The 20,978-nt window shown below is 47.6% G+C and overlaps 1 protein-coding gene across 5 annotated transcripts in view; it reads right to left on the bottom strand.

The window, feature by feature from the left end:
• Nucleotides 1-20,978, bottom strand: part of CD7 (CD7 molecule) — a 191,764-nt gene that overhangs the window by 64,701 nt on the left and 106,085 nt on the right. The window lies entirely within an intron of this gene.

Below are 20,978 nucleotides of genomic sequence, written 5' to 3'. Positions count from 1 at the left end.
TCTCACGCCAGCAAGAAGCAGCTCCATCATTTTGCTCTATCCACCCGGCAGGATGGAAATCAGAAATCATCCTGGAAAACTGGCAGGTGAAACAACTCACAGCTCCCCATCTTCCTCAAAAGCCATGGGATGCCTCACAGCTGCTGCCTCTCACACTTTAGAAGAAACAGCTAACGGAAGCATTGAGATGCCAGGCATGTTTACGCTGGAAGCAATGAGAAAATTAGAGCTGACCAACCAAGTACCACTGCTGGTGTCGTGGTTTAACCCCAGCCAGCAACTAAGCACCACGCAGCTGCTCACTCACTCCCCCACATCCAGTGGGATGGGGGAGAAAATCGGGAAAAGAAGTAAAACTCCTGGGTTGAGATAAGAACGGTTTAATAGAACAGAAAAGAAGAAACTAATAATGATAATGACAATACTAATAAAATGACAACAGTAGTAATAAAAGGATTGGAATGTACAAATGATGCGCAGGGCAATTGCTCACCACCCACCGACCGACACCCAGCCAGTCCCCGAGCGGCGATTCCCCCCGCCCCCACTCCCCCCAGTTTAGTTTATACACTAGATGTGACATCCCATGGTATGGAATACCCTGTTGGCCAGTTTGGGTCAGGTGCCCTGGCTGTGTTCTGTGCCAACTTCTTGTGCCCCTCCAGCCTTCTTGCTGGCTGGGCATGAGAAGCTGAAAAATCCTTGACTATAATCTAAACACTACTGAGCAACAACTGAAAACATCAGTGTTATCAACGTTCTTCACATACTGAACTCAAAACATAGCACTGTACCAGCTACTAGGAAGACAGTTAACCCTATCCCAGCTGAAACTAGGACAGTTACTCATGGACTGAAGCATTATAGCACAGCTTCTGTCTGTGGAGATAAGGATTTCACAGCCCCTGAGCAAACTCCTGCTCAGGTTAAGCCCAGCACTGACCCACGGAGGCTGCAGGCCAGCTGGGAAGCAGCGCTTGACACACACCTACAAGGAGCTGGCAGAGGCCAGGGGATGCTGCACAGTCTCTGACCAAGATAAAGCCCACTCACTCAGGGGACATCAATGCCATCTCCCCCGAGGAGGTTTTTTAGAGGGACTACTACAGTGCAAACACCATGCCACACAACTGCTTTTGTAAATACATCAACCTCAGTCCTGAGTATGGCTCAGACTTGGTCCCTACAAGCTCCTCTGAGCAGCTGCTCTAGCAGGCAGGAATGCCCCAGGGACCCCTAAACTGTCACCTACCCACCCATTTACGAACTAACACAGTCTTTCAGTTTAAGCAGCTTTTTCCTTACCTCACTTTCACCTCCCTGTGTCATGCATAGGCAGCTCCCAGCCCTCCTCCCTGCCTCTGCTCTACTAGGTGGAATAAGCCCAGCAAAGCTCCCCTAATCCCCTCTGAGAAGACAGCCACACTTCACCCTTCCTGCACCTGCGCAAATTCCAGATTCTCGCTCTAAATAAAGTCAGCTCTTATTCCCCAAAACATCGAAGATCCAGCTGTAGCCTGCAGCTAAATCCCCAGCATAATATTCAAAATCTTTATCTTCTCAAAATGAGACATCCCCTCTTCAAGGGCTCACCCTCACAAGAGGCAGAACAGGAAATACCTCCAGGTCCTTCACCCTGAGAAGGTGTCAGGGAGAGACAGTTCAGACTTCAGAGATTTCCATTTCCTATCCCAATTCTGCAATCGTGAGAGATGAGAGCTGGCTTTGCAGTAATCTTCCTCTCCTGTCTGTACATCTAAATGAACTATGAAATTGGAAAGCAGGGAGTCCAAGCATCCTCACCCAAGCCTGGCTCCTGAGCCAGCCCTGCATCCACCTCAGCAGCTGGAACATCTGCCCCGCACCGTGCTGAAATTCTCCCCAGAAAATGCAAACTGCTTCAACCTCAGAGTGCAAACACAGGCTTGGAGCTGGCTGCCAGAAGGAGATAAGAGTCTTTGCTGTCCAATGCAGCTGCAGTTTTCAAAACATAAACACAAAGCAGAGACAGGAGGTACGTTTGGGTGAGCCGAGCAACCCAGAGAGCTTAAAATTTTTGTCAGACAACAATTCTTCATAAATTGCTGCTCTGAGCAATGGCTGGGTCCAACAGGTGTTAATGCCCTAAAACTAGAAATACAGGGGGAAAATATTTTTAATCCCATTTTCTTACTTCTTTCTCTGCTGGTAGGAGCCTGAAGAACGCAAACTTTTGTAATCTCTCCACATTCCCTATAAGAGCCAGCCAAAACTCTCGCTTGATCACTGTCTCATCTGTGCTTCAAAGAGGAAGGCAACTGGACGGAACACAGCCAGACGGAACACAGCCTAATGCAGAGGAGCAGGCAGAGAGCCCATTCGAGTGCCATCACAAAAATCATCCCGACAGATACACAGAACAGACCAGAGACCTGGACTTGGACAGGAGAACCTGGATTTGGGGAGCTGGTCCCAGAAGTGAGGCCCTCACAGCTTTCTGCTTCACTGGGACACACGATGCCTTGAGGAATTGAATGCAGCTGTTGTGGTTTAACCCCAGTCAGCAACTAAATACCACGCAGCTGCTCACTCACCCCCCACCCAGTGGGATGGGGGAGAGAATCGGGGGAGAGAATCGGGGGAGAGAATCGGGGGGGGGGGGAAGTAAAATTCGTGGGTTGAGATAAGAACAGTTTAGTAGAACAGAAAGGAAGAAACTAATAATGATAATAACAACAATAATAAAATGACAATAATAATAAAAGGATTGGAATATACAAAACAAATGATGCACAATGCAATGGTTCACCACCTGCCAACTGGCGCCCAGTTAGTTCCCGAGCCCCCACGCCCCAGGCCAACTCCCCCCAGTTTATATACTGGACATGACATCACATGGTATAGAATACTGCTTTTGCCAGTTGGGGTCAGGTGTCGTGGCCGTGTCCCCTCCCAACTTCTTGTGCCCCTCCAGCCTTCTTGCTGGCTGGGCATCAGAAGCTGAAAAATCCTTGACTTAGTATAAACACTACTTAGTAACAACTGAAAACATCAGCGTGTTATCAATGTTCTTCTCATATTGAACCCAAAACATAACACTGTACCAGCTACTAGAAAGAAAATTAACTCTATCCCAGCTGAAACCAGGACAGCCACACACTCTGAAAATTGGCTATGAGAATTGGAAAAGAGAGAATTCCTCATGGGAAAAGGGAGCATGCCTGCAGATCTGAATTCAAGACCAGGGGACTGGATTGCTGTTGCTGCTGCCATAGAAAGGCTATGACCACAGGCTACAGCTATTTTAATCCCATCTCACTGTCCTCTGGTAGACCCAGCTGCAGTATACTCAAATGTACCAGTTGCCCCCCTCCCCATCCCACCCTGCCAGGCTGCTTCCAGAGAGCACATAGAGCTCAGGCGTTTGGGGGCTTTGCCCAGCAGGACTGAGATACACAACCCAGTCCTCAAAATACAAGGAGGTGCACAAGAGCTGTGCTCCTTGCATGGAGGTGGCTCCATTTGGTCACGAGCTGCCCTGGACGATGATTTCCTCCTACGAAGGTCCGACCAGGGATCCAACTGCAGTGCTGCTGCCCCCAGGTACAAGGATGGGGGGAGCCATGCGAAAGGCATCCCACCCAAATTCCTCCAGTTTCAGAGTTCACTGCTCCATTCCCTCACTCCAGCAAGAGGTGATATCTGCAGCCACAACCTCCACATCCATTAAACCAATTTCCGTCAAGTGCAAGACAGACATTACCATAGGTTACTAATGTGGGGTCTCCGCAACACTGTCTGATCAGGTTCCAGACAGAAAAGCTGCCCTGTACATTGACCTACTCCCAAATGTGCCATCCCAGATATTTTACCTCCCACCATCAGAACAGGCAGCTCATAGCTCCAGCATTTCAAATACAATCAATTAGTCAGGCTCCAGGCATAGGGGAAAGAGGAAAGCAATATTTGATAGCATTTGTATTTGGCTCTATACACATAAAAATACAATTAAGGCTATTAAACCAATTTATCCTTATAGCAGTCCCCTGGTTAGAGCTAATGCTGAGGAAACCACTAGACTCACCAATACAGTTCATGCTGGGAAGCATGAGGCAGAAGCTGGTGCTGAGTGAAATCAAAGCATCACTACGCTGCACAGGTTAAAAGGAAGAACACAAATTTTCTTGTAGATACTGATTTTCTTTAGATTAGGGAAATGCTTACACACATTAATCAGTTAAAACTGAGCAGAAGAGAGAATAGATAACCAAGACATTTTCTTCCTGGTTTTAATTCCTTTTTGGGGCTAAGTGATGATTTTCCTCATAAAAGTTAAGACATTCGAAATTGCTTTCTACCCCAAACTTGAATGGAAAGCTAGACTGCTGAGATCTCATGAACTGAAAAATGAGACATTAAGGAGTCCTGGATGAGAAAGTTCGAAATTGAGTTTCTTTTCAATAGAAACACAATATTTTGCTAAATCCAAACGCCCTTTAGCTTCAGATGAAGCAATAGGAAGAACAGCTTGTCTCAATGAATCTTTACCATGGAAAGTATCAGCGGAACCACATTTTTCAACTAAAAAAGCCTCTTTACTCTGACATTTCTCATCTGTTTTGTTAAGGGGATTTGGAAAAGGCTGAGATTTTGGAGGAGGTATATGAATTGATGATTAACTTGGCAGGAGGGCTGCGAGCTGTGAATCTCAGAGCTGGAAAGCAGCATTTGAACAGGGCAATTGTGTCATCTTTACATCAGCCGTAGGTAGGGGTATGGCAAGACAACAAGTATGAGACATGTGGGGACTGCTCTGCTTAAGGAATTTAAGTGTAACTACAGGAAGGATTTCAGACTAAGAGGTAACATTGATAGCATGGTTGGTAGCTGTGAGTTGGTAAGTCAGTACCAGTGGGACAGATGCTTCTCTTTCCGAATTCAAAGTCTTATTAGCTACAATTTTGGCTCATTAACTTTTGCCATTTTTTAGCCAACTTTGCTGGAAAGGAGAGAGAAAAAAAAGAGAGATACCCGCATACAGGCTGCTGCAAGACAAACAGAAGAGAAGTTCTACCACATGCTGACAGCCAAGCACCCATATGTTCCCCTCATGGACAGTACTTTACTTCATACCTATAAATAATGCAACATAGCTGTCTGCAAAGAATTAGCCCATGGTTATTGGGTGCACACACATCTGAGACCTGGGCTCATCAACCTGAACAGCACGAGAAGGTTATGAGAGATGTCGGCACAGCCCAGCCGCTGCCACGATGTAGCCAAAGGAGAGGTGGCAGGAGGATTTGGGCAGATTACGCTTCCCGCAGCTGGGAGCTTGGGCTGATAACGGTGAGTATCAGAGGAGCAAGACTGAACTGTGGGTCAAAAGGGCAGGCCATCTCCTCATTTATGATGCACAAGCTGTTATTGCCAAAGTGTCACATTGTTCGGCTTGTCTATTTTTTCCCCATTGGAAGCCTGCCCATCACAGCAGCACAGCGCAAGCTGCCAAGCAGGCCCAGGGCAGTTCAGGGAGATGTCCACCCTGCTTCAGTCTGCCTCAAAGCTATTTCATCACTCCACAAAAAAACACACATGTAACCAAATCCAACAGCTCCTCACCCCGGGTGGCTGCTCCCAGGGGCTCCTTTCCTTTCAGTCTCATCACTCCTGTGGTTTCCTTCTCATTTCTTTACATAAAGCCCCCAGACCCCTCCTTGCTCAATGCTCTTTAGCCCCACAAAATCACTGTGATGCTACACAGACCACACGAGCCTGCCTAGGGACCAGAAGCAGAATAATCACATTAGTGCAGACCTGTACCCAAATTAACTGCAAGTTTACTTGTTCCTTTGACAAAACTATTCACATGGGATGCTCTCATGGGAAAGCAACGCAAGTCTTTGGATGTCTCTTGTTCCAGCCTCATCTGGCTGGGAAGGAAGGGAGAGTATTAGCTCTAGTTTAGGAGGGCATGGTTTTTCATCAAGCTCTTTCACCAACTCTACTTAGTAATGAACTGCAGCTGAGTGAGCTCTAGTGTTTGGTATCATGGACCTGCAGCAAAGAAGAGTGAGCACCAGTAACTTAAATGCTGTCCATTTAGAGATTGTTGTGAAACGATGCAGCCATCCTCAGCAAGAGTCACAGAAGCCTTCCCCCTCCTGGCATCTCCCAGATGCAGAGGAAGCTGAATCAGCAGGTTTGCTGTCAGATCAAGTGCATGAACAGCATGCCAGCTTTAAATCCCAATTCTCAGACACCCCTGACAAAACCAACATCACCTGGGTTTTGATCTGCTTTATCACAGTCTGAGCCATGACAGCAGGAGATGGAGGGTTGCACTTTTACATGAGACATATAAAGAGAAGAGCCACAGGGTCAACTTTTCTTACCCTAGGAAGAACAGAATGAGAAAATAGTGATGAGCAGAAATTACAAACGCAGAAAATCCAAGGCAGAAGGATGAGTCAAAAAGGAAAGGGCTGAAGTGCTTTAGCATTCAGGAGACTGCACGTGCCACAGGGTAATCACCTGGAAACAGGTAGGGACTGTCCAAGGAAAAAAAAGATTGCTGCTTTGTGCAAAACCAAGACCCTGAGAGGAAACAAAGGGCTGCCCTGCAGAGAGACAAAGAAGAAAGTATTTCCCAGCACAGGGACTTGCTGAAGGGCCAGACTGGAGCTGGCAACAGACACCTGCCTCCCACCCAGCTGGGTGCTGCTAAACAAAAGAGAAGGGGCAGGTCTGCCACCCTGGTGGGGCACTGGATGCTCTTAGGTCTGAGCAAACATGAAGACCCTTCCTCTGCCACAGCTCAGACTCTGCTTCTGAGGGTTCGGAAGGATCTGAGCCCATTTCATTTCATTCCTCTCCACTCCAGGCGCCCTCCTACACCCTAGAGCTGCCTCCCTGCCCCTTCATCACTAAATAGCCCAGGAATACATACACACAACAAGTACAGAGCAAACCGGCTTCTCTGAGGACATCCATACTTGTGGAAAAGCAGCTGCCAGGGAGGTATGGCAGGGCCCTCTCCCTTTCTTGCACATGGGGAGAAAGCAATGCAATGGTTCTTTTCACAGCCTGTGGTTTCCCATTCATCAGCCATCCCAGCAAGCACAACCCTTCAGGCAGAATAGATGTGTGACGGACAGGCAATCACAAGAGGGGTGGGGATGGGAAGGAAAGGAAAGCAACCCCTTTTACAGAGAGGCGGTTGAATACTTTGAGACAGCTCATAAAATCCAAAGGTTTTAGCCATTACAGTTTCAAACTTAAGCAAAGTGCAATGGGGGTAACAGTAGGATAAATAGTGAAAAAGATTTGGGACTTAACCCTCTCTGGAACACAAGGAAGGTAGAGGAGAACATACAGATCCCTTGTATGTTCCTTACATTACAGCTTCTACTTACACACCTGCATCTCTGCAGCAGAAATGAAATAGGAGATCAGCTTTTACAACGTTACTGCCCGTACCCCATAAATAGTTCAAGCATCAGTCCCAGTTTTTATTATAAGGGTAAGGCTCTTCTGTTACTTCTGCTACCCCCTTGCCCAACTGCTACTGGGTACAAACATGAAACACAGCAAGACCTTTCATTAGGAATAACAAAACTTACAGCTTTTGCATGCTCGTGCCCCTCTTTTATGATTCCTGCTGCCTCTCAGCCCTCCTGGACTACGAGGTTTCAGCAGGTCCTCAAGCCACAGCCACCTCCAAAGCTGGACTTACACAGCTAAAACTGGTGCTACTCCTCCATAGTTCAATCTTTTAATTACAACTGGAACAGATATATGCAGCCCACCTCTTACCACAGCTGACGGGTATTAGCTACTCACACTCACTGAGCTTAAACACAGCCAATTTGCCTTAACAGCCCCTGTGGGGATTTATTTTCCAGATTCATGTGTGCAAAATTTACAGAAAATGCTTCTAAGAAGAATGTGTAAAGACACAGAAACACTCAGATTCATGACAAGATTTGTGATCACAGAAAGCAAACAAAGAGCCACGAAGCAGGCAGCCTGGAACAGCGAGAGCCTGGGCACAACCAGTCCTAGCAGGAAAGAATATAATCTGTATAGTAAAAAGATTATTATTATTTTTCTTCCTGTTCATTGTTCCTTTTCTTTCTAAAGCCCTCCCAGATAACACCAGGGGTCATGTATTAAGAGCTGCAGATATCGAAGAATGCTCTCTGACACATTTAACAGCTCCTTTATCCCCTCTGAAAGGACCTGGGCTCAGCAGTCCAGACTTGATATTTTCAAATGAATTTTTAAAAGCAACATTCCCAGCCCAAGTATTCTTAAGTCAGTGTAATGCACTACATGTCCTAAAACACAGATTTCTTTTTATACAGTGATTTAAAGGCCAGACAATCAATGAAGTAAAATAAATACACCAGACTATGACCTCCCCTCCTGTATGAACTTATTTCAAGGGTGCCAGGTTTAGAACTGTATTCACCCAAAAGCTATGAAGAAGCACAGGGATTAAACAGCTTCAGCATTAGCTGTGGCATGTTACTTCTTGCTTAAAGCTCTCTGCGTAGCGGATGACTAGAAAGCGGTTAATGAGATGCCAGTTTTCCAAAAGGGTTTCAGTGACAAGCTGAGGGACTACAGAGCAGTAAGCACGATGAATTAGGAGAAACTGGAATAAAGAGGAGAGTGAATAAGCATACTGGGGAAAAGGCAGCACAGGTTTTCAAAAGAGAAACTCTGCCTCAGGAACAGATTGGAGCTCTCTCAAGGAGCTCATGAGGGTGTAGTAAGGGGAAATACAATTACTGCAGTTTGCTTGGCTTATCAGAAGCATTCAGCAAGGCCCTTCAACAACTAATCTTCCATGAGGCAAGAGCAAAGGTCATCATACAAATAAATAATTGGTTAAAAGATAAGAAACAATGTGTGGGAGTAAATGGTCAATTTTCAGAGTGGGCAGAGTCACTTGTGGTGTCCAGCTATCCAGTGCCTTCATAAAGGAGCTGGAAAAAACGAGTGAAGAGGAAAATGACAAAGTTTGCTGCTGATGTAAACTGATTCTGGAGAGTAAAGTCCAACTGAAAAATTAAAGTTGTTTGCTTCTTGATCCCAATAATATCTCAGACGCACAGCTAGGTCTGCATGCATGACAAGGTTCCAGCAGCAAATGCTCCTCTACACTTACAAAGACCGTGACAGCCCTTTGTAATGTAATTAATTTGAGGCAATTAAAGCAGTCAAGTCAAGTGGGTCCCTGCACTGTGTGCCCTGGTCATGGCTGTGGTGCTGCAGAGGTACAGCCATGGCTGAGCCAGCTGCAAGGAGCACCTCATGAGAAGGTCTAGCAGTGAAAGGTAAATGAGTGTGAAAGGTAAATGAGTTTGAAAGGGAAATGCTTGATAATGCTGGCAAGAGCTGCCACCTGGCACAGGTAGTAAAGGCAAAAAGATGCCTCTCCCTTCTGATCATGTGCAATGCTGTCACCTCCCATTGATTTCTGTGCACAGCTGAGAAATAAGGAGCTCTTGCTATGCTGTGAGGAGAAGGCAGAGCCAGATGTTGCAGTGGCATGGAGTCCTGGATCAACACTTGGGTAATGTCCCAAGGGCACTGGGATGCAGACAGGGTCAGCACAGGTCACTGAGAGCCTCTTTGCAAAAAATTGTGGGATACCTAATTGCAGTGAGTCATGCACTACTAACGCAGGCTGGCAAAAGTAGCTTAAAGTCATTAAGATCCTTGAACATTTTGCTTGCAGTTAACATTTGAGGGGTTTAAAGGCTCACAGCAATGATGGGCTGTGCAACAACCACTCATCCCATGCAGCTGGTGCCCAATATATCTCACTCATGTTAGATGACTTGCAAGTGGTAACTGCTTAAAAGCATCCTGCCAGACCCAGCCCCATGAGCCTGTCTGTATTCCTGACCTTCAACTCTCTAGCCTGGAGAATCATTTTATTCAAAATAGCCTGCTAAAGACATGCAAACGGTGCTGGTCAATGTGGGAAGAGCTAGGTTGTGGGTTAACAAGAAATCATGAGGATTTGGGTAGTGGGGATGGGAAAGGTGCTGATGTGCTCCCCTCTGCTAGGTGCCCAGGCAGGCGCCACCGACCAGCCTGCAGCGCACAGAGCCCAGAAGGTGCGTGGGAAACCCGTCTGCATCTCTTAGCATACACATCAGAGGCAATCTTCTCTCCCCATTCACAGATGGAGCAGCCTTCACAGAGAAATAAGAGTGGCTTTGAGCACAGCTATGATGTGTAAGCATGTGAAATGAAGCACTTCATTTCCCTGCAAATCTCTTCATTTGTACAACCCAGGGATGCAACAGAGTGAGGCAGGATCCAAAACAGGAGGATGAAACAGGAGGCAGTGCAGGTGCAGCTGTAACAGCCACCCACAGCGACAAGAGCTCAATCCTGTGGCCAAAAACTACATCCCATATCACCCTGATGGGAATTGAGAAGTGATGTGCTCAGGGTCTGGAGACACAGAAGAAGAACACTTCAACCTACTACTGATTTCTGCACCGAGTGGGGGTTTTTATGTTTTGGGGTTTTTTTTCACTGATGCAGGTGTTGTATATTTTGGCATTTACAGTCTAGAAAGCAAGGGATGTGCAAGGGATGCTGCTTCCTTTGGCTTCCCAAGAAAACAGCTATGGCTTTGACACCACTTCCAAAACCTGCAAAACCCTTCAGCAGCATGCGGTATCAAAAGGCCACAACACACTTCAAAGGCAGTTCCCCAGCCCACTGTGAACAGTCTGTTTCAAATATAAAGATTTTACAAGACCTCCAAATGTGCAGCAATGGTACAATAAAAATGTTCTGAAGCCACTAGGGCATTTTATGCTGCAGCTTCACGGTGACTTTTATGCAGTGGCTTCATGGGGAATTTTTCATGGCTGCTGCCATAAGCTTTTCTGTGATACGGCACAGCTGGGCTCAGCTACTGCTGGGAAATCAGCAGAGATGAAATAAAATATTTGCAGAGAGGCCGATCCGGGAAAGATGCTGTGTCCACATGCAGAGTTTATGTGAGGTGAGAGTAGTTTTGAAGAGTACTGAGTACTCCAGGAATAAGAGGAAAATTATCTAATCGTGGCGGAGGGCGCTGTCAGAGCGGCTCAGCGCGGCCAAGTGCAGGCAGGGAGGCAGGGGTGGGGAGCAGCGCGGCTGGGGCAGGACAAGCATTTCCCTTGGTGTGGCCAGCAGCCTCAGCCACCACAGTGATGCAAACACATGATAAATTGAGTTACACTGGACCAGTCAGTCTGACAAGGGCAGAAAGGCATTGCTTGGGCTGCAAATGGGCAGTTTACCTTCCCATCTGTGTGGATTGTCCAGCTCATAGTTCACAAACGAGTTTCACCATGTCTAGTGCACACGGGCGACTCATGGGGGGTTACAAAAGCGACCCAGCCTTGGATTGCCTTGAGGCCCTGTCTCTCTGCAGAGACGACTCACGGGGAGCTGTGTAGACGGCTTAGCCCTGGGTTGTCTGATAAACGCTAAACTAAACAGGGCAGTGGCTGTGCCATTCAAAGAACCAAAACCTGAACTGAGCCTTAACAAATAGTATTCCCTGAGTCTCAATCCAACCACTATTTCCAACCACAGTTTTTTTCCAACCAATCCAACCACAGTTGCCTGAGGAAGCAAGGTAAAAAAAAAAACCAAAACCTGGAGGGTTTCAGCTTCAGTTTCAAATGACAACCTTGTGTATTCAAACAATCACAAACCAACAAAGGAAAGATAAGGGGAAACTCCACTCAGATATACATAATCCATTTAGGCATATATCATAATCCACTCAGACATAGTCATACCATTCTACAAGTCAGGGGATAAAAACTCTAAGATTCAGGTTAGAAATGGGGGAGTCACTTCTCCAACTATACAGTTGGCTTGTGAAGGAAACCCTTTCCACCCCTTGATCGGGATGCCGGTCAAGATAACTTCCCTGGGATTGAAAGCCCTTACCTGGAGGGGTAAGTGCATATTGTTTATGCTTTAAGTTTGTAAATGCATGTGTGCTTGTGGTCGTAATAATGTACTACTCTTGCCTTAAAAAATTGCAATAGTACATTCCTCCATTGTATCTGTAAAACCTGCAATAATGGCGTGTTAAGTCTGTAAGTGAAGTTCAAATAAATCATTTGCTTGAAACTTGCAGTTAAGTCTGCGAGTGAAGTTCAAGTCGTTAGCTTGAACCTTGCAGTTAAGTCCTTTTCTGTCACATTACCACCGTGGGCTTCCCTGAACACCCCCTCTCAGACCACCCCCTCTCGCTCAGGATCAGTGCTGGGGTGCAGCCCTCAGCAATCCCAACCCCATCCTCAGTCCCCACTGTTTGCTGAGTGCAGCCCCTTCCCATTGAGTGGTATAGCACTGGGCTACTAGAAGGCCTCCATTAAGCAAAGTGTTACTTTGGACCAAATCAAGCCAGAGAAAAGTATTTTGAAACAATAAAATGTGCTCTCCAACTGTGAAACCAGGTGCCTGCTCAGTCTTCCTACTGCTTTAGACCAGGGAATTAAGCCCCTTTTTCCACATTAAGAGCCGATTCCAGGAGAATTTCCCTCTGACATAAGATGCCAATGGCTGCATCATTCTCAGGTAGGGTTTCATGAAACATATGAGCAATCAACGGTGGAAAAGGACAGCAGGCAGAGGAGCGCTGAGGCCTGCGAGAAGGGAAACAAAAGAAGGGAAGGAACCACTGCCCGAGAGGAACAAGTCCCTGCTCAGGGTCAAGTGCCACATCCACTGCTCACTTGACCCAACATCCTCCAGCCAGTTCCTACATAAAAAAGCCAACAGAGGAGCAAACACCCCACAGCCATCTCCCCTGTGCTCTGCAGGGTCCATCGCTGCTGCCCAGACCTTGTCTTGGTGACACAGAGGTCCCTGCAGAGAGGGACTGTCTCACCGGCACAGGTGACGCATCTGCTACCTGCTCCTCATCTCAGGAAACAACCCATGGAGGGCAAAATGCTTTATTTAAAAACTAGCACATGCTTTTGAGTCTTTTAACTAACACCTGTCATTTCTGGCAGTGCTTTTAGTTCAAAGTCTTTCTCTTTCAAGTACCCTGAACACAGTCATTCCCACCCACCTCGGCAGGGACCTCACAGCAGCACATAAGGCACAGGAGGTAAATGCACAAAGCTCATCATACCCAAGGACAGATGCTCCATTGCTGGATTTTGAGGAGAAGCAAGGGTTTATCTCATTCAAATTACCCAGTCAGCAGGTGACCCAGCCTGTCCTGCAGCCCTCTCTAGCCACACGTTGGTACCCAGTGCTGCCATCACCACCATCACCAGATGGCAGGGCACATCTCCATCCACTGCGATGGCCCTGCACAACACAGACTGGACCACTGGGCCAAACCCCTTGTGCCAGGCAGCCATTTTAGCTGAGGCTGCCCGTAGCCTGGGGCATCCGCACTGTACAGCCCATGCCGCAGCTGGGGATGGCTTACAGAGGGGAGCAGAGCCTCTGCCCCGCCTTGGTGACCCCCAAACTTCTGCTCTGCCACTGCACTGCTGGGAGGGGCTGGATGTTTCTAGTCAAGAGATGCCCTGAAAAGACTCAAGGGAACACAGTGCGTAGCAGAAAGAGGGCAGCAGCCCCAGGTGGGACTGAAACAGCATCACGAGGACTCCGGCTCAGAGTTTGGTGATGCTGCCACAAGGGGGAAAAAAAGGACTTTACCGTCTTCACAGCAATGTGAAGACAGGAACTAGAAGTCAGCACTGAGCTATCACCAGTGAGAATAGAAGTTGCCCATCAGAGTAAGCAAGAAAATTTATATTATGTGGGAGTACAATTTATTATAGAAAATCAGCTTTTTAAGGAGAATTTGAATTAGCATCTGCTGCTTCAGAGAGCTGACCCTTACCAGCACCAGCTGTCAGTGACTGTCTCTATCCCCAGGTCCTTCCAGCTCTACCCCCATGTGTGCAGGATGGCAAATGCCACCACAGAGTCCACGGTGGCATAAACTCTATGCAATGACATTTGCTGCTCTTTACATGCTGCCAGACAACCTTTCACGCTTCATCTTGTGTATCTTGTGAGAGTTTTTTGAAAGCTCCAGCAGAAATCTTTGCTGCCAGGCAGATGCAGCAAGAGCTGAGGATGTGTGCTGACCTCCATGCTCAGAAAACACCTGGGATCAGCAACAGGAGCTTTGGCTGGAAATGGTGGGAGCCTGATTTTTTCCCTACAAGTCTTCTGGCCCCAAAACGCTTTCCTAAATCCTCTAATTCCCAGCTATGAGGAACTAGGCTGAGAAATACGGAATAGCCTCCCAGGAAGGAACAGGGCAGCTGGAGAGGAGGAGAGCATGACTGAGGACATTGAACCAACCTGCAAAGCAGCAGTGTGGTCAGCACAGCCATGCAGACTAGAACGTGGAGGTGCTGCACAGGATATACCTAACAGCAAATGATGGCAAGGAAACTTTTGTCTCTAGTCTAGCATCAGGTTTTGGCCCATGGAAGGTGCTTCTCTCAGTTTGGCTGTACTGCCTACAGCTTTTCTGATGATAATTTGGAGGATTTCCAGGAGCACTCTGCTGCAATGTTTTTGTTTGTTAATCTTGAGTGCCTTGCAATAAAGAGAATTCAATAGCACGTGTCTGTGTCCTCCCTGCAGTCACTCTCAAAATATTGGCAAAAAGATGATCGGATTATAACTGATGCAAAGGATAATGTGAAATATTACCCAGGCCAAATCCTCTTCCACGCTGAAGAGGTTCCCCCAAAAGGCATTTGTAAGAGGGAAGTGATAACCTCTTCTGCCTACCACAGCCTGCCTGCCTTCCCCCAAGTAATCAAACTTGCTGCAGCAGTTCCAGGAATTGAAAAGGAGGTAGGGAGGTCAAAGGATGAAGAAGCTCAAATGGCACAACTCTTGATGCAGCAGTAGAAAAGAAATGAGGAAAACTTCTCCTCGGCAGGTCCTGGGTGCTTTGTCTTTTCCAGACATCTCAGATCCAGGTCACAAGTAGTTATGTGAGAATTTCTAATGGTGGCAGAAGACCCAAGAGTTTGGGCAGGGAAAAAAAAAAAAGGCAGAACAAAGGAGTTATAAAGTTTGCACAGAAATGTAATCAGTTAGGGGGAAAGCCTCTGAAAACCCATGCTCCAGTGAGATATCACTGGTACTCTGGTGAAAATCACAGTACATGGGTCAGGTCTAACTATTGTTACTATTGTGGTTTGCACATGTAAATACACTGAGGGGAAAACAGATTTGGCAAAGCATACTTGAAAATCCTAAATATATTGTAAATCAAGGTATTTAAGTTCTTGTTTGCATTTGTACCAAGGCCCTTTGGCATTAGACACTGCTCATAAATGAGCACATTAGAAACTTGTTTTACACGCAAACAACCAAGATGTGTAGCTGCTGCTCTGCCTCCCTCTTGGCAGAAACCGTTAGGCACAGATGTGCTATTTGGTTAAGCCCCAGTTTGATGCGGTAACACTGAAGACCTTGACTTCTATGTTAGAAAAAGCACCTGTAATAGTGTGTTAATGTTGTTTTCTGCATTTTATTTCAGACTGAAGTCACACAGAGGGCGGTGCCTGAGGGAGCCGTTCCTGAGTGTACCTGAGCACAACCCAGCTATACACGCTGCAGTGCACTGCTGTCCCATCTTCCAGCCTCATTCAGACATCCAGCTGCTGTGCAGTAAGGATATCCTTTAATTTACCAAAATCAGGGACTAAACAGGGTTCAGGCCAGCTTCTTACCAGACTAACCAGCCCACACATGCAAGGTGAGTGTGTTGGTACAATAGAGAGCAATGAAATGCATACGTACCAGCTGGGATACACCATCATGCTCATTTTCCAAGGAACATCGAGTCCCTGCATATGGGAAATAACAACTAAGCCAAACCACTTAATTTAGTCTGATGGACACACAAGGCCATCTAGCTCCAGGTATAGAAAGATCACCAGCTTCTGCCTGCCAGCAGCAGGAGCCGCACAGTCATAGCTGCTGTACAAACAGCTCCAGCAACAGACTGACCCAGCCAGGGCTTCCCTGACTGTAACCTGAGGGTGATCTAAGTTGTTTGCAAAGAAAGCCAAGTCTGGAATGAGCACTGACAGTCTGTGATGAATCCAGCCTCAGCCTAGCCCATCGCAAATGCTCAAGAAAGTTTAATGAAGTACTTGGTCATTCAATGCCAGCAACCCTGGAGCAGAAGGGAGAACAAACCTATGTGAGGCAGCCAGCTCATCATATCCCACTAGGGCAAACCACACAGGAGGATGGATGGATGAATGAAGGTGCAGACATAATGACCATTTTTTGAATTGCAAAGTTATTTAGAATGCGGATGGGGATTTCCTGGAGGGCAGGAAGAGAAGGAATTAAGGAGGCTGTAACTCCCCCTTATCATCCACCATCAAGGTAGTCTGGGTCATACCTGGTAGTTGAGGCTCCCCTCCCACCTTTGCAGAGCCTTGCTTTTGAGCTGTGACACTGTCATCTCTATTTAACAGCTCTGCAATATGTCTTGCAGGTTAGACAAGGGACAAATTCTACCTGCCTGGTGGGTCAGCCAGCAGCGTACTGCCATCCTACCAGAGGACTGGGACAGGAGGCAGGATTTGGATGCTCAGCAGGTTTTGTATGCATCAGACCTCCTCCTGGAGAAAAGCCTGCACCTCAGTGCACAGGAAAAGGGATCAAGCAGGAGGCTCCATGCAGGAGACAGGGATGCACTCTCCCTCAGAAGCTCCCCTGATCCTGAGCAGCCATGGAGGAGCCCCAGCTCCATTCCCCCTGAAGGATCAGCAGTGCCTATGCTAGCCCCAAACAGATGAATCCTTCAGCATGGAGAAATTGTCCCCATTCATATATCAAACACCAGATGTTAAATCTGACTGCCCAGTGCCTTGGGTCCCTGGCACAGCTGTGGGAGCACTCACGGCCCCAAGGCAGGCACCAGGATGCCTCGCAGAATCTCAGACTGGTCTCTAAATGTCGAGGGCTGCCAAAACGAAGGCCAAGTGATCCCACTCACGCATGTCACACAGGAAAACGAATGCCATGCCGTCTGCCGTCCAGAGCTCAGGGTTGGAGTGAGATCAGCAGTGGAGATGGAATAACATCTCCTCCTAATATGGTTTGTCTGTAAAGTATATCCGACCTAAGAGCAGCCCAAAGTCTCCTTAGTGGGATGGTACAACCAGGGCAGAGGAGAGCAACGGGGGGAAAAAATCCCTGAGCTGACTGTGTACCCTGCCCTCCCCAGGAGCAAGCCGTGGCCCCTTCATCCTCCCAGCTGTGCAGGGCCTTGGGGAGCACTGAAGCAGCTCAGCCTTGCTGCACTCTGCACTCCTGCCCCACCGTCACTGCACAAAGTGACCCCACTCACTCCAATTCACCTTATCCCCAGCAGGCATGAAATGCTTTCCCATCACAAGCACCTTCCTGGGAATGCAGGGACCTGAGCCTCGACGGGAAAACCCGCATTGGGGAAACCAGCCCTGGACCACATCAGTCTGGGAGAGCAGTGGTTGTTGGTCTCCCAACACCATATTAGCAAAGCTTTGGACCTCATAGGAGTCCAAAAATTGTAACTGTTGTGTAAGAACAGAGGTGATCTCTGTGATCTTGAAGAGGCCCCTGTAATAGCAAGCTGAAATTCAGGAAACAGAGGAGCAACAGCTCATTAGACACATAAGAGCAGTCCCAAGAGGAAAGCTGGGAGAAACTCTGGCCCCTTCTGCTCCTTCCATCCCTTCAGGACCAGCCTTCACAATGTTCCAGGGCTGGAGCTAGCACAGGTTTTACCTACAAATCCCAGGGAGTCAGAGCTTCATCCCTCTGCCTTTTCCCACCCAAACTCCAGGGCACCAGCAGGGAGCATTTGGATTGCTTCCCCTGCCCTAGACAGTGACACTATTTGGGCCAGAAACACCAGACATGGTAACTAACGACCCAGGACAGCATCTCAGTCCCCTTTCAGCACCACTCCTCAAACTGTCCCTGCAATTTACCCCTGTGCAGGGGAAAAGCTGATAGCAACCCACAAATCCTCCTAGGCTGGTAAAGAGCTCAGCAAGGGATGACCCTCCATGAGCAGAGCAGCTATAAATCCAGTATCTGTGTAAGGGATCCTGGATGAGGGAAAACAAACCGGTGATTTCAGCCCCCGGAGTCTCACTTTCACACAAAGCAGCCAAGAGCAAAGCCATACTGACTCAGAAAGGACAACTGAAGTTTTATATTGCAAAAAAACAGGAAGAAAGGAGACCAAAATGCCAAGAAAGCTCAGAGAAGTCTCCAAATACGTTGGCCGAGTTTGGGTGGGTCTTTCACTGGTGGGGACAGATAGCAGGAAGAGTGAAAAAAGCAGTTGGGGACCAGCTGGGAATCTGGATATCACATTTGCATGTGTCCAAAACCATGAGTGCTGGAACAGAGGGATTTAAATGCAACTTTCCTAGGAACAACAGGTGACCCAGGGACTGCTATGTCCTTCTCAGCACAACCACCTCATCAATGCTTTTCCTCAGGAGCTGCTGCCATTTGTGTGTGCTCGTGGCTGTCACTGTGGCTCCGGGAGGACCCGGGCTCAGCATGATCCTGCAAATGCTTGGTCTCCTTTGGGCTGATCCCAAAGTCAGGGCAGCTTCTCATAAGCTAATCTGAATTTCTATGTGACCACGATAACATTTGCAGTGGAGAGAAGATATATGCTATATCATGACTACTTCTGGTTATTAAAGGGGGTCGTGCGTGGAGGTAAGTAAACCAAGTCAGGTAAATGGGAATCATGTCTTACCCTGAGCTTGCATGTGTTTCTAGACCTGACCCACATCAAGAATGCAGACACATTCGTAAGATTCTTTTCTTTTATCAATTTTGGCTGCATCTGTATGCGCTCTTCCCTACATGGAGGAAGCAGCCCTTTATTACATTTAAAAAATGTGATACATAGACAAACTTATACTTCCAGCTCGGAGCAGAAGGGAGCCCATGGCTGCTGGCCAACCTGGTCTCAAAACTGCCCCAGCAAAAGTGGAACATGCCGAAGGGGCCCTGCACAGACCAGGGGAGGCAGCAGACAGTCAATAGGGTGCACAGCTGGCAGGATGCACAGCTGGCAGGGTGCACAGCTCAGCTCAAGAGACACAAGAGATTTGACTGGTTCAGTTGAGGTTTGAGTAACCAAATACGATCAAATTCTCATAGCACTGGCATAAATCCTCATATCAAAGGGGAAAAGAAGTCTTTTTTGCCCTGTATTTAATAGAATAATAATGGTTACTACCTTTGCAGTAACTTCAGAAGGCCCCTATGCAGAACACGAGCCCTGTAGCAGTGGTGGTGTTTGAATGATTAAACAGATCTGTTTCATATCTCAGAGGGCTCCTACCTTCATCCATTATTGACTGTGCAGTTCCTAGTCCTGTTACAAATCATGCAGGCTGGAACTCCCATCTGTAGCTCTAATAGCATCTGACAAATGTGAAAAACCCTGAAACTAAGGGCACTAGGAGATGAGTGATCTCAATGATCTCTGTTTTACTGATGAGGACAATAAGGGGAACAGAAACAGCAAAACTACAACCATAAACAACCCTCTGAGCCAGGGCTGTGAACCTGGCACTGCCCACGCTGCTCTCGGAACACCCCTCCAGACACCTCCTCTAACGACTCCAGCAGTACACAGACTGTATGGGAGACCAGATTCCCCTAATGGCAGCCCCACGGGCACTGAGATTTCCTGATAAACAAACACACTGGTATAACGTTTTTCAAAAGGTTTAAACACTAAAAAAAGGAAGTACCAGGTTGGGATTAAAAGGTCCAGGAAACTGACGGATTGGCCAGAAACTATCCCCCATCCCATTCCCCCTTCCTTTCCCTGGCATGGGTCAATACCAACCCAACTAGCACCTTGGTGACAGAGGAGTGACAGGAGTGTGACAGTTCCAGCATAGATGCCTGGAGAGAGACCTGCACACACCTACCAAATGCTGGAGATTGAAACACCACGGCCGAGCCATGCCCAGCAGAAGCACCCACGTCCCCAGTCAGCATCACTGCATTCGCACAGGGCTTGTGCCAATGTGCCCTTTGAGTTGCATGCAGAGAGCAGCAAGCGGATTCAAGGATACCAGCGGGTTGTCCCTGCTCTGTATGTGGAGACTGCCACATGAATGACCTTCTTGCTCCCTGTGGGCCACCCACAAATACAGCACTTTGCCAACAGCTTCACCATCAGTGCTCACCAGGGGACCACTGGCACTCGCTGGAGTCACACAGTCAACGGGCACCTCCATCTCACCCAGAGAGCAGCAGGAGAAACAGCTTCCAGAACACACTTTTCCAAAGATGTCTAGGGGCCAGCCACAAAACGCAGATTTAGAGCAATCTTTAGAGCAAAATACATATATTTGAGGGTGCTTGGGTTGGGGTTTTAGAGCTCAGCCAGCCCTTGTTAGAGCTGCTAAGATAAAGTCTATCTTCATTGCAAAATTAAGCCTCCACATGAGGATTTGCTCCTAACCCGAGTCCTCACCACACTCAAAAGCACATATCTCAGGGGGCCCTTGCTTTGCACACCCACTGCCCTGTTACAGGGACAGCCACAGCTGGTGCTCACCAATCTTTCCACGCGCTATTACAGTCACCCCATGTGGCTCAAGCAAAACTGGGTTCACACAGCAGGATTAGATACAAGATGCATCTGAAAGCACCTAGATAGCAGAACGTAAAAGTTGAGAACAAAGAAGAAACTACGTAAGTATCCAGGGAAGGAGTTAGAGGAGGAAACAGCTCTTGATTAATACCAGCGATGCAGGATGGATGAGCCGGGAAGCTGGGAAGCATCACCTAATTGCAGTGGTTGCCCAAATGCAAACCGCTGAAGCAAGCAACGGGCCTGACAGGCATCTCCCACACACCCATGTCCAGCAGGAGACACCCCAGGAGAGATGGGTGCTTCTCGCTTCCTACTGGCA

This window comes from Haliaeetus albicilla, chromosome 12 (genome assembly GCF_947461875.1).
Source record: "Haliaeetus albicilla chromosome 12, bHalAlb1.1, whole genome shotgun sequence".
Classification (NCBI taxonomy): Eukaryota; Metazoa; Chordata; class Aves; order Accipitriformes; family Accipitridae; genus Haliaeetus; species Haliaeetus albicilla.
The sequence above is the reverse complement of the archived record's forward strand: the minus strand, read 5'-3'. Positions and strand labels throughout refer to the sequence as shown.